Genomic DNA, 12969 nt, shown 5'->3' with positions numbered 1-12969 from the left:
GTGGGGGTCAGAATGAGCTGGTCCAGAGCATTGGAATTGATGAATTCCAGGAAGTGTTGGGCCAGTGTATTGGTGCTTGAGTAGTTTTCCCAGTTGATGGAGGGGTAGTTGAAGTCTCCTAGTATGAGAGTTTTGGGTTGGACCATGACAGATTCCAGGGTGCTTAGGAATGTGGAGTGAGAGTCTAGGGACATGGCTGGGGGCATATAGCAGGCTATGACCTGGAACATTGTCTTACCCAATGTTAGTTGTACCTGAAGTATCTCAGATGCATTATGGGCTACTAATCTGGTGGTGTGCATATCCTTTATGAATATGGAGACACCACCACCTTTGGAACTTCGATCCATGTTTTGGGACCGAAAACTGTGGAATGAGTTATAGTCTGGTAGCACAGCTGTGCTTTCTGCTGCTTTAAACCAGGTCTCCGTTACAGTACAAATGTCGATGTTCTCCATTTTGAGAAGTGCTTCAAGTGAGTGCATCTTGAGATTTAGACTTCTAGCACTGAGCAGCATGACCCTCAGACTGCATTTATTTATAGCTGTTATGGTTGTAATTTGGTCTTTGGCACTATAGGGGTGGCAAGAGCCTTAGCCAGTACCCAGAAACTCAAGGGTGACAGACGCAGACTATCTCTGGCAAAGCATCAAGGTCTGTTTGGGCAGTTTTTGGATACTGGATCCCCTTAGAATGACATCAGAAACTCAGCCAATTGTTGAAGTCAATCATTTTTTGTTTGTACTGCGGTATCATTCTGGGTGATGGTAGGATACTGCTCAGGGCTAGTGTCATACCTGCCTGGGCCACATAATACGAGAGCTTCTCCATGTCTCTTTTCATGTAGTTCAGGGAGGTGCATCTCAGGTCATTCACACCCACATGGACAGTTACAGAGTCATACTTGTACTTGTTGAGGAGTGACCCGAGTGCATGTGTTATGTGTCAAATTCTGGCACCTGATAGACAGCTGACTGTTACCTTCTCCTTATTCAGCCTAGTGAGTGGGACATCTGTGTGCCTCACTTTTGAGGCACCTATGATTAGTGTATTGGGCAAGGTATTTAGCCTTAGAGGCTTATGTTGAGGTGGAGTTGAGCTATGTGTCCTGTTATTTGTGCTGTGTTGTGGTGGTCAACTGCATTTCTGTCTTGGAGGTCTCTGCTGTTTGGGTAAATTTCTATTGAGAGCCTCCGCGAAGGTGGGTGTGTGGTTTGTGTTTTTATGTGAGAGCTGTGATAGTGGGTGTTCTGGAGGGCTATGTGTTCCATGTGGTATGGTGCAGGTGCTGACCTTCTCCTGTTGACCAGCTAGTCTGGTCTTGGCTGTAGAGTGCATAGCTTCCAATTTGGTGATATAAGTGCATCGGGAGGGTTGGCCATAACTACTAAGTACTGGAGCTATTTCCGTGAAGAATGACTAGTGCTGATGGCAGTTAGGTATGCTATAATAATTGCTAAAAACACCTGTTGAAGTGCAAAGTGATTAGGCTGTTGTAAGTGCAAGACAGAAAGAACTAGCAAGATTTAAGGGAAAAACTGAAGAGCAGATTTTCTGGCACCAGTAATAGTTTGCCTCAGCTCGGCACGGAGCTTAAACAAGTGCAAATCAATGCAAATGTGGTCTTTTAAACCAGAAAGTTGAAAGGGATGGAAAAACTGCCCAAAAGACCAATAAACTACAATTTCTGGGCCAACAACCACTCATCTTGTGGTAGATAGGCTACCTAGTACTTACCACTCCCACTGATAAGGTAGAAGGCTTCCCTCCAGCACAGAAAGGCTTTGGGGGGGGGGGGGCTCAGAAACTTACAAACAGTCCTGGATACAGCAAATATGTATCTGTACTAGACTAGTTACAGGAAAGGTGGGAAACAAATGCAAACGTGGGCTTTTAAAACAGAAAGTTGAAAGGGATGGAAAAACTGCCCAAATGGCCCATAAACTACAATTTCTGGGCCAGAAACCACTCTTCTCATGGTAGATAGGCTACCTAGTATTTACCACTCTCACCAATAAACTAGAAGGCTTCCCTCCAACACAGAAAGCCTTGGGGGGGCTTAGAAGCTTACAAACAGTCCTGGATACAGCAAATATGTATCTGGACTAGACTAGTTTCAGGAAAGGCAGGAAACAAGCTTAGAACCTTTTTTTTTTTTTTTTTACAGAAAAGCAGCAAAAACAGCAGTAAAAACAATTCAAATGCAGTGAAAGCTATCACACTTGAGTGTGTATCAATATTAAAGCAAATACAGTTTAAATAAATGCAATTAAATTATAAAAATGACTAAAAACAAATGCAGACAGCAGTAAATTAAGAAAAAATCAAGATGGAGGCACTTAGAGTATCGGAAAACAATGCCAAAAAATATATAAATATTTCAGTCAAGCAAAAACTAAGACAGTGCAGAACTCTGAACAGTTAAAAAGTGTCATAAAATATACTTATCAGCTTTATATTTCCAGATTGTTTGAGAAGCACATTCAGTCAGAACATGAGGAGATTCTAGCAATGGTAGATTCTAGCAAAGTGTTTTTTTTTTTTGTTTTGTTTTTCTTTTTGCATGTGGAAAGGGAGAAAGGAGGAACAGAAGATAATTCAAGGTTAAGAAACTAAGTGGGTTGGCCCCAGTTAATTTACAGCTCAGCCATATGTTAGGCATTACAAATTATAAGTGCATCTTGGGGTAAACATGTCAAATGGCAGGACTCACTTTTGTGAGTCCCAAAACATACAGACTAAATGGCCGAGAAAATGGACTTACATATATTAAGTCTGGGATACTTGGCCCTCTTTAAAAGGCACCTTGACGATTGGATGGGAGATAGGAAATTCACCCCAGGGATCACATCAGTCACCCTGCTAGACAGGGGTCCAGGAAGTAAATATTGTGGGAAGAAATATCCAGGGAATTGTTATGGCTAGGCTTGTATATGCCCTAGGGCCGACAGCTTAGTACCAACCTATGAACCTATGATAGCCATTACCCTGAATATTCCCTATTCTCCAAGGCATGGAGAGCTCAGAGTTGGTACATATAAGTTTGGTGGGTAGGGGTACAATCCCTGCCTTCCTGCAAAAAAAGAAGTTTAAAGGAGAAGAGTGCTTCTTTCATGTTTTTTGGTCATTATTTCAGTGTGTTGGTACTTGGTGTTATGAGTTCCAACATTTCAATAGGAAGCCATATCTTAGCACACATAAACAGTAATTATTAACTTTTACTAGGTTGCTTCACTGCTCCCCAAGGCAGCCTAACTGATTTGTACAATGCACCCTGTTTGCTTTCTCAGCTACCAGACCTGCCTGAGTCCTGAGACCAACAACTCCTAATGACGGGCAACCAGGTCACATGCTACCCATCAACCACACCTTGACGAATCTTGCCTGAGCTCCCATTACTGGTTTGTTTGATGTGGCACAGCTCCTCCCCTATCCTGCTCAGGGAACATGTCTCAAGCCAGATCAGATGGACAACCTCTCTATCTAGAACATATCCTCAATAGGAACGAGTGAAGAATCTATGAGAAAGGAAAAAAGGAGGGAAGCAACCCATCCACCCAACAGCTAAGCAGCCTGCCTATCATGGCTGCCTGTCTGCCTCTGTCCCCCATATTTAAGGTAAGAGATATGATACCCTGTCCTAACTGACAACAACCTGAAGCATAAGCTCAACTTGCAAGTTGAACAAATCCAGACCAAGACTGGACAGATGCACCCCTTTCAGTCTGAGCCATACTGCGTTCCTGTCCTCCAGGTCCTTGTGCAAGAGAACTAGCAATATCACCTTTGGAGCTATTCAGTTAATGCACTTCTTGGCCCTTTCAATGACACCAGTACTGACCTCCTGTCATCAGACCTGTTGGCCTAGCATCTCAGACCAGATAACTCATGTATCTTTGCAGATGCCTTTCACTTTCAACAGATCTCCTCAGTATCATAGCAGTAATCATCCTCATATTAACTATGCCCAGATTATTCCCATCTAGGTGAATCAGTGCTGATGCAGGTGCCCAAATTCTTGCCATAAATGGATCGCTGTTATTAGTTACTGATCCCAGTAGTTCTCTTGCTGTCCCTGTCAGTGGACCTTCCATTTCTTTGGATCTAAATCCAGCAAAGTGCCACCAGGATGACACATTGCACACTTAGACACAGTGCATAAGGGAGCTCCTGATCACAAAGACATGTTGGGTACCTGTGAGAAGAGAGGAACAAAACTGTTAAAGTTCATAGCCACCTGTATTCACCTTTTTCTTTTCTTTTCTTCTTTACTTATTTTTAACAAACCCATTTGTTGCTGCTTATGCATTATATATGTTATTTTTTCCTCAGACATCCTCCTTTCTCAGGTGGCCCATCTCTTTCTATCATAATTATGTCAAAAATAACTTCAACTTCCATCTACCTATTCTTGTATTCTCTTCTATGAAGGCACCTGCCTCCCTCAAGTCTGTGGCTTTGCCACTCCACAAAACGTGACATGAGCAGCATATGGTGTTCATTCCTTTCCCTGCACAAGTTACCTAAAAGATGGCCTCTGCTTGCTAGTCTGTAATGAGGTTACCATCCCCTGTATCGGAGACTAATCTATCCAATTTTATCTGCAACAAGGTGTCCAACTAAGCCACTTTGGCGAATGGCATTTTCTTCTTTGATTCAATTCAAATATGTTGTCCTGCTGTCATTCAGTCTGTCTTCGAAGACCACAACCAAATCTGAAGACTTGACATAGTAACTGCAAGGTGTCTCCACATTAGCCCCTTGTTTCACAATGAGCTATCTCACCACAAAACCAATTCCCATTCCTAAATGTCCCATGATACATCACAAGGAACAGACAGAACATGGCTGTGAAGTCCCAGTTATTGCCCACTGCAGTTCTAAGCCCTTCAATAGTGTGGACAGGAGCCATTTTCTGGGCAGTTTTCTAGAGTCCTGGATTCTGCCTATTATCCCTTCTCAACCATTGGGCATACTTCCCACCAGCCAGTCCTTAGTTAAATCTGGGCTACCTGCTCCTTTCAACACCCAGCTGATGGCTGCCTGGTCAGACAGAAGATTACAACCACATCCCCATGCTCCCAGCTGTGTGCTAAGTATATACCTAATTAACAGATCCAGAGCATACGTTGTTCCCATTTTGGGTAAAATTGTCATGAAAGCCAGCAACAGCTGCAATGCTCAGGCATAGGTCACCCTATTCTGGGCACTCATGACTCTTTCATCAGGTCCCATGCTGTTACAATCCAATGATCCACAACACATTTGGTATGATCCCCCCTTTTCAAGACACTGATCACACAATGCACTCTATTTTACCCAGTCCTGCAGTTTACAAACTCCTCTCTCCAGCCTACAAGACCTGCTCAGGTAGGCATGAACTTCAAGAATGCAACTGCATGCATTACTACCATTCTGCCAGTCAGGAGGCAACAAACTACCTCCTTACTAGGACCCCTAACACCCATTGTCCCTGTCCCATCATTGCATAATTTGAGCTCCTCATCGGTGACCCAGTTCTTCTGCCAAAAGATAATGCCACTGAAGTCCTTTAGAAATGTCAGCCATAACCCTAAATCAGACCTGAACTCCTGCATAATCTTCACCCAATGGCATGTTTTTTTTTTTTTTTTGCCTGGCCCTCATAAGCATTTTAGTCAAGGTTCTACTGAATGTGTTACCCCAGCAGGCAAAGTTGAGTAGGCCCAAGAGCTCTGAAAACTGTCACAATCTGGCTTTTCCTTTGCCAATCAGCACCAGCATCTTGACCAACAACATGGACAGCTAGTCAACATGTAGCCTAATCATGTGCATTTGGGTATCGATTTTCAATCCTTGGAAAGTTATGGCCTTGACTGGACCCTCTTCTTTATGCTGGGTCAGCAGTACCTCTGGGGCTACACACCTGACCCTGAATCTCACCATTCATTGGCCATACCCATTTCAAAATGAGCCTTTAATCAGAAAGTCATGCAGGTAGTACACTGCTGCCCATTGCAATTCCAGTGGCTGCCAGATCTAGTGCATTGCAGCACCATGCTAAATTTCTCAAAGGTGGAGAAGGCCATTGCACAGCCCATTGGCATCACCTTGACAAAGTAAAATCTCGTCTCTACTTTCATCCCCAATAGGTACCAGTCTTTCAGGTGCACCGGTAATAAACAAAAAGCAAATGTGTTGTCCAGTTTGACCATCCATGAAAGTCTGCCATCACTGTATGACAATAACATCATCTAGCAATGCATACTGTAACTTCTTGTCTTTTTGTGTCATTTACTGTTTCCCAAATGCCATTTTGGGAAGAATAAGTGGTGAATCAGCCTGAATTTCCAAAGTGTCTTCTCAGCAACCAACCCAAGTGGGAAGATCCTGTACCTGGGAAATGGTATAGTATCAAATGGGCCAGCCAGCTGTCTCAAATAATTCTCTTTGTTGAGCAGGTCCTACACAAACTGCTCCCACCCTTAGGTTTGTTAGAGGGCTTCAGATGTCCTTTAAACTGAAAACTAACTCCAGAACCCTTAATGAGATGTCTGACCCAATCTCTGTCCCGATAGTACACTAGTATCCATTGTAGTACCTCTGTTCTGACCAGGATATAGCCCTGTTTGTCCAACAGGTGTGGTAAATGGTCCCAACCCATTTTACCATTCCCCTGCCAAAACCTCTGTTGTGTGCTCTAAGCTCCCACCACCCTCCACCCCCCCAAAGCAGGGTCCTTGCACCCTCCTGAGTCACAGGGTGAGTGAATTCTTATTGTCTGCTCCTACAGTGGAAGCTCAAATGAGTTCCACACACTGTATGCACTAGTGTAAAAAACACCATGCTACCCAGTGGAAATTTCCTGTGCTAAATACCCATCAACTCCTGAGTGCTTGTCTCCCCTCTTTATGGCTGGATTATAGACATTGCAGTTTGTCCATACTGCTAAGCCATATATATTGACATACATCATCTTCCTTACCAACAAGGAATCCAACACATTCAGCCTGTGGAACTTCTCGTGTCACCAGAGCCATGACATGCCACCTCTGTGTTTCTGCAACTCTCTCAGTATCATAAAATATTTTATCATTGTCAATTCTTGTTGTGAGTCCTTTTCCTAGGTAACAGCCATGAAACACATAAAATCTGTCACCCAATTCTAGAGCCATGGCATAGAGGGATAAAGCCCTAACTACAGCCCAGGTGACCCAGGTACAATTAGCAGCTTGAATGTCTGTGACACTGGCAGACAGGGATGGTGCACCCATCCTATGATGAGGGTGTCAACCTAGACATTTCCTGTAGTGTGGCTTGACCTAATGAGGGGAGTAGCCATTGAACATAAGAGATGAAATGTAGGGGAGGGGGATACCAAAGTGTAGGTCATAAATGAAACAAAAAACCCACAATAGAAGCAGTCAATGACATGATCCCCCAAGATGCCTTTCAATTCTACAATGGCACTAACCTTAGAATGGAGAGGGTGGTAGATCGAGCAGCAGAAACAAGACACTGGGATAGCTGAAAAGAATGAAGCAGTAGGGGAACAAAAACAACTGTCACCCAATTATCCCAGTGCCTTACCTTCCCATTCAGGAGCTTGCCCCTGCCTAAAGTTATCAATGCTATGATCAAATCATAATTACCCTGTGCCTCTGAGTCTAATTTTTTCTGGTTGCCAATGGCATCTATCAGGTCACTAACCTTCTCATACTCACCTCTTCTGTTTGATTGCTGTTAAGGACTTAAGGGCACACATTCCTTTGCTATACCTGGTAAGGAACCCACTACAGGGACCATTCTACCCCCCCCCCCCATTTCCAGCACACCTTCACAATCCATGTAGGTGGGCTCTTTCAGGTTCTTTAACAGGAATACCAGGTAGTCCTCACCACCAATTTCCATCCCACTTAGCTCCCTGTGCAAAGGTTATGTCCCTTTTTTGATCATGTACCAAACCCTGCAAATCAACTCTCAGCAGCTTCTAAAGAGCTGTCCATCCTTCCTTTTTTTTTGAGGGGGGTGGGTAGTCAGCATTCCCCTGAAGTATTCACTCCAGTCTAGTCACTGACTCTGCCATACCGCTTTGTCAGCCATGTTCTGACTCTCAGGCTGGTTACCTGTAGATTCACCTGATGCTTGCAGACATACCACATCCTCTTCAGTAGCTCTAAAATTCATGGTCCCATTGCAGCAGCTCTGTTTTTTTCTCTAAGTTTACAAACTGGCTTGTTACCCAGGATGTTTTGATTGCATGTGGCTTCTTTTCACCCCTAACTATGTACTTGTCCCCTCTCTTGTGTCATTCTCATCCACTGTCATTTTGTACAAAAGAGAATTGACTAAACTCATCAGCACACCTGTCACTATAGCCATTGGATCATATCCTTTCCAGTTCTTACAATGCTCATCATCATACAAGTTCCTGCTGTGTCATGTCAACTGCCCGTGTCCAGTTCCCCAACCTGCCTCCACATGATTCCTCAATCCCACTTGGCTGAACTCTGTAACAAGAAGTGGTTAACTGAAGCTGTGCCAACACTATAACCTTTTCTTCTCAAGCATCCTCTACAAGTTATAGCACTGGCTGACATGTGCACCTCCTAGCCCAAACAATGAAGTCATGCACTGTCCTTGCAAGCTGCCTGTCACCATTTTTGTTCTGTCATTTACAGTGCCTGTCAGCTACTGGATCAACTTTCTGACCATCACCTTAAAAATTCTGCAACATTACTCAGTGTCAGTTTTCTTTGACCTGATAAATGGCACAAATCTATATCACTGTGTCTTTCCTTATGAAGCTGAGTTGACTAAATAGTTTTTATAAGCAACAGGTGTGAGATGTCAAGTACTAGGCAAAATGATAGACCTATTTGGAGTATAAGGATTGGGGGGGCACTAAAAAAAGGTGTGCCAGTCACTGAAGGAAGGATAGTGTGAATGAGTGTCATATAGCCTCCTCATGGTGGAAGGGACAGAGTTATCTGTTAAGGGCTATCATAAACCACATTGTATGGAACATCCTGGAACAGAGAACATCAGAATTATGTGTCAGAAAACATTGTATGACCAGAAAGATGGTAGCAGTGATTCAGCTCATGAGCCTGTTTCTCACAGCATTACTCAACGCTTTAAGTAACTGATGCTGCACTTTTTCCTTCACAAATCTGTGAACTTGTTCAACACACCAGGAACAAAACAGAGACACACCAGTACAAAACATGAAAATTAAGATACAGTGAGGCTGGATCTGGTAGTGCAAAATGTATTAATTACCAAAGGATCTTGGTAAAATTCAGCAGGTTTGATAAAGTAACCCTAATGTCATCTATATCTGGCATACAGTGACTAATGCATCAGGGGCTAGAAGGAAAAATCAAAACTGAATTAGACAACAGCTAGAGATGCTCTTCCTTTCAGTATCAGTCTCCACATTAGAAGTTTTGCTCTCTGCTATCCAAATATAAATGTTCACACCAGACATTTCTATCTTCAAAATGACATCACTTATGCATTCATTCATTCATTCATTCATTTCATAATGGGTATGACGAAAGGAGATACTGCTAGCCCAGCTAGATGGAATTTTGTATATCGTTATATGCCATTGGCTCCCCCCCAAAAGGAGAGATATCTATACCAAGCGATTGCAGCCCCCCAAACATCTCCAACACCCAAGTGAGAACTGCTCTCTCCAAAGCAAAAAACACAGCATCCATGGGACCTGATGGTGTCCCCGGCTGTGTGCTCCACGAACTCAATGAGGAATTAAACCCACAGCTAGGACAGCTGTTTAATCATAGTCTTACCTCTGGATACGCACTCCAGGGAGTGGCGCACTGCAACTGTGGTCCCACTTCACAAAGGCGGTGCCTCCACCGACCCTGGAAATTACCGCCCATTAGCTTGACAAGCCTTATCTGCAAAGCCATGGAGAGGATCATAATGGACCTCATAAATAAAGACATAGGGAATTTGCAGACTTTGGATCCATCCCAGTTTGGCTTTGTCAAAGGCAGATCATGCCTTCTAAACTTGGTTGACTTTTTCAAACAGTCACCAAAGCCATTGATGAGGGAAAGGCAGTCCATACAGCCTAACTCGATCTGGCAAAGGCCTTCGATACAATACCCCACTGGTATCATTGAAAAACTCATCAGCTTAAATGTTAACCCATACATCACAAGATGGGTTGCAAACTGGCTGAGTGACAGAACCCACAGGGTCAGAGTTGCTGGCGCCATGTCAGACTCAAAGCCTGTCACAAGTGGTGTACCACAGGGCTCAGTCCTGGGCCCACTCTTGTTTGGCATCTACTTTTCCAAGTACAAGCAAACACAGGAGGGTTATGGCTGACAAAGTTTGCAGATGACTGCAAACTGGGCCATAGTAGAAAACACATCTGACACAGATATCCTTCAGAAGGGTCTCACAGAAACGGATAACTGGTGCCAGAGCCATGGCCTAAAGTTAAATGCCAAAAATGCATAGTCATACCCTTCGGGAAAAACAAGGTTACCCCTAGCTACCAAATAGGTGGCAATCCACTGAGCATAGAAGAAGTTATCAGGGACCTGGGGACCCAGGTTGATAGTAGTCTGTCATTCGACACCCATGTAGCTAAAGTAGTTAGGAAGACCTTCTACATTGCCCACCTTATCATGAAGGGATTCTCATCTAGATCAAGGGAGGTCATAGTCTCCCTATACTCATCACTCATCAGACCAATGATTGAGTACAATGCCCCATTCGAATGTATCTGACCCGACACTTGCAGCAGCTGGAGAGGCCACAAAAGTTCCTCACCAAAAGGATAAAGGGTCTCAAACATCTGTCCTATGCTGCCCGACTGAAAGAACTCCAGCTCTATTCAGTCGCTTACCACTTGCTCAGAGGTGACCTTTGCCTAACATACAAGGCCATGTCAAACCCAGATTTGATGAAGATGCTTCACCTCAAAAAATCTAGATCCATCAGAGCCACAAGGGCGGGAGACTTAAACCTCGACACGGCTATTAATAGGACGCGCTGGAGGGATAGATTCATCACCCAAAGACTCCCTATGCTGTGGAATAAAATCCCGGTATATGTGAGGCAGAGCACCTCGCTGGCCTTGTTCAAGAGAAATCTTGACCAATGGATGGGAGATCGCAGATATACCCCAGGGATTACCTCAGTGTCACTGCTCAACAGAGGCACAGCAAAATAATGGGTATAGTTCCCCATACTAAAGGGGTGGCGTAAGCCACAAAACTATGGGCTAGGCTTGTAAATGCCCTCGGGCAGATAGCCTAGTATGAACCTATGAACCTATGAACCTATTGGTGAATATCAAAATGATTTATATAAGATGCTTGTGTTACAAATGTATTAGAACTGTATGTTATGTGTGTATTAAACTGCATGTACAGATGTGTGTGTTAAAAAGGGTATTTGCAGAGTGCTTTCTGAAATGTAGCCACAGTGTGCTCTACTGGAAGAAAACAGAAATGTACATGTACTATTGTAATTATTTAAATGTATATATTTTAACAGTGGAAACTGGGAATACAGGAGGTTAACTTCAGAAAAATAACTAAAATTAAATTATTTTATGGCTAGGCCATAAAAGATGGTATCTTTCACTTTTCAATACAAGAGATACAATGCCTGTACTAGGAAACTTTCTGAATTGTCTTAGGGTGAAGTAATTACTAGTCTTGAAAGCATGAAGGAATGCAATGGTTTTATGACTTCCAGTATCTGCCAGAGATATGAGAAGAATCCCTTGTCTGTATATTTTTACAAGCAGATGTTAAATACTGCCAACTCAATCAATGGTTGTTTTGGGCCTTGGAACTAGCAGTCAGATGGCAAGAAATGATGTCATTCTGCAAAGTTATCCCAGCAGTAATATTTAAGAAATCTCTTAGTGAGACAGAGCATTCTGCATTCTGTCTTGGGCCTGACAACAACTAGGAGATCCATTCATCACATATGCCTTCCTCTATTAGTAAATCACTAGAGCATAATACTTGTCTTAAATTCAGTCAGGAATATAGTAAAGCTTAGTTTAGATATTTTCTTTATTTATTTGAGACTGTCCTGCAACGTTGTTTTAAATATTTCATGTGGCTTTGAACTCTGATGTAACTGTGAATATATATTTAGTATTGTCTTATTCTTTTATTATTTATTATTAAATATATTTAAACCTTTCATTGTGGCTGATCTGTGCAGAAATATTTAAGTTTAAGTTATGTGGGCCACTCCTAATAGCCTTGCTCTTGGTCAACCAGTTTTATTAGTATTAATATTACACAATACAATTGGGCATCTTTTATTAAGGGCCTTAATGTAGCAGACAGAAGTGTGTGTGTGGGTGTATAAATCAAACCTCAAAGTGTATGTGTCAGCTGCTTGGGCAGGGACATGAAGCATTGGTTGGACATATAGGGTGCTGGAGGTTTTGGCTTGGTCACTCAGTTGAGATCTCAACTCTATAGCTGTGCCAGACAGGAGTCATACTTGGGATCTGGAGAAAGATAGAGGAACCAGCCCAGGAATGACTGTGGTCTCTGTGTGCTCTTAAGGGAAATTGCACTTGATGCAGAAAGCTGCATCTGAAAATACTGTGTATATACATTTCATCTTCCCAGTAAAAGTCCCCCACTGGTACCAGTAGTGAGGATTGAGGCTCCTTGATTACTGGTTGGCAGTGATGGGTCATCACAATAGGTAGGACTGATTTCTCCAAATGCTCATTCACAACCACAGACTTAATCCATAGCATAGACATAAAACATAAAACTTCCCAAATACATATATAACAAAAAGAATGATGTAAACAGAATGATAACTGCAACATTAACACATCTTAATAGAAATTGTAGCAGTGACAGAGCTAACTGCAATGAATATAGCTGCTACATAATTCTATCTGCTTTTGAAATATTTTATTCAGGTGCAAAATAGAGATGGGAAGAAAAAGGAAGGGAAAATATA

Source organism: Protopterus annectens, chromosome 5.part0 (genome assembly GCF_019279795.1).
Source record: "Protopterus annectens isolate FY-2018-M chromosome 5.part0, PAN1.0, whole genome shotgun sequence".
Taxonomy (NCBI): Eukaryota; Metazoa; Chordata; order Ceratodontiformes; family Protopteridae; genus Protopterus; species Protopterus annectens.
Note: the sequence above shows the minus strand (reverse complement) of the source record.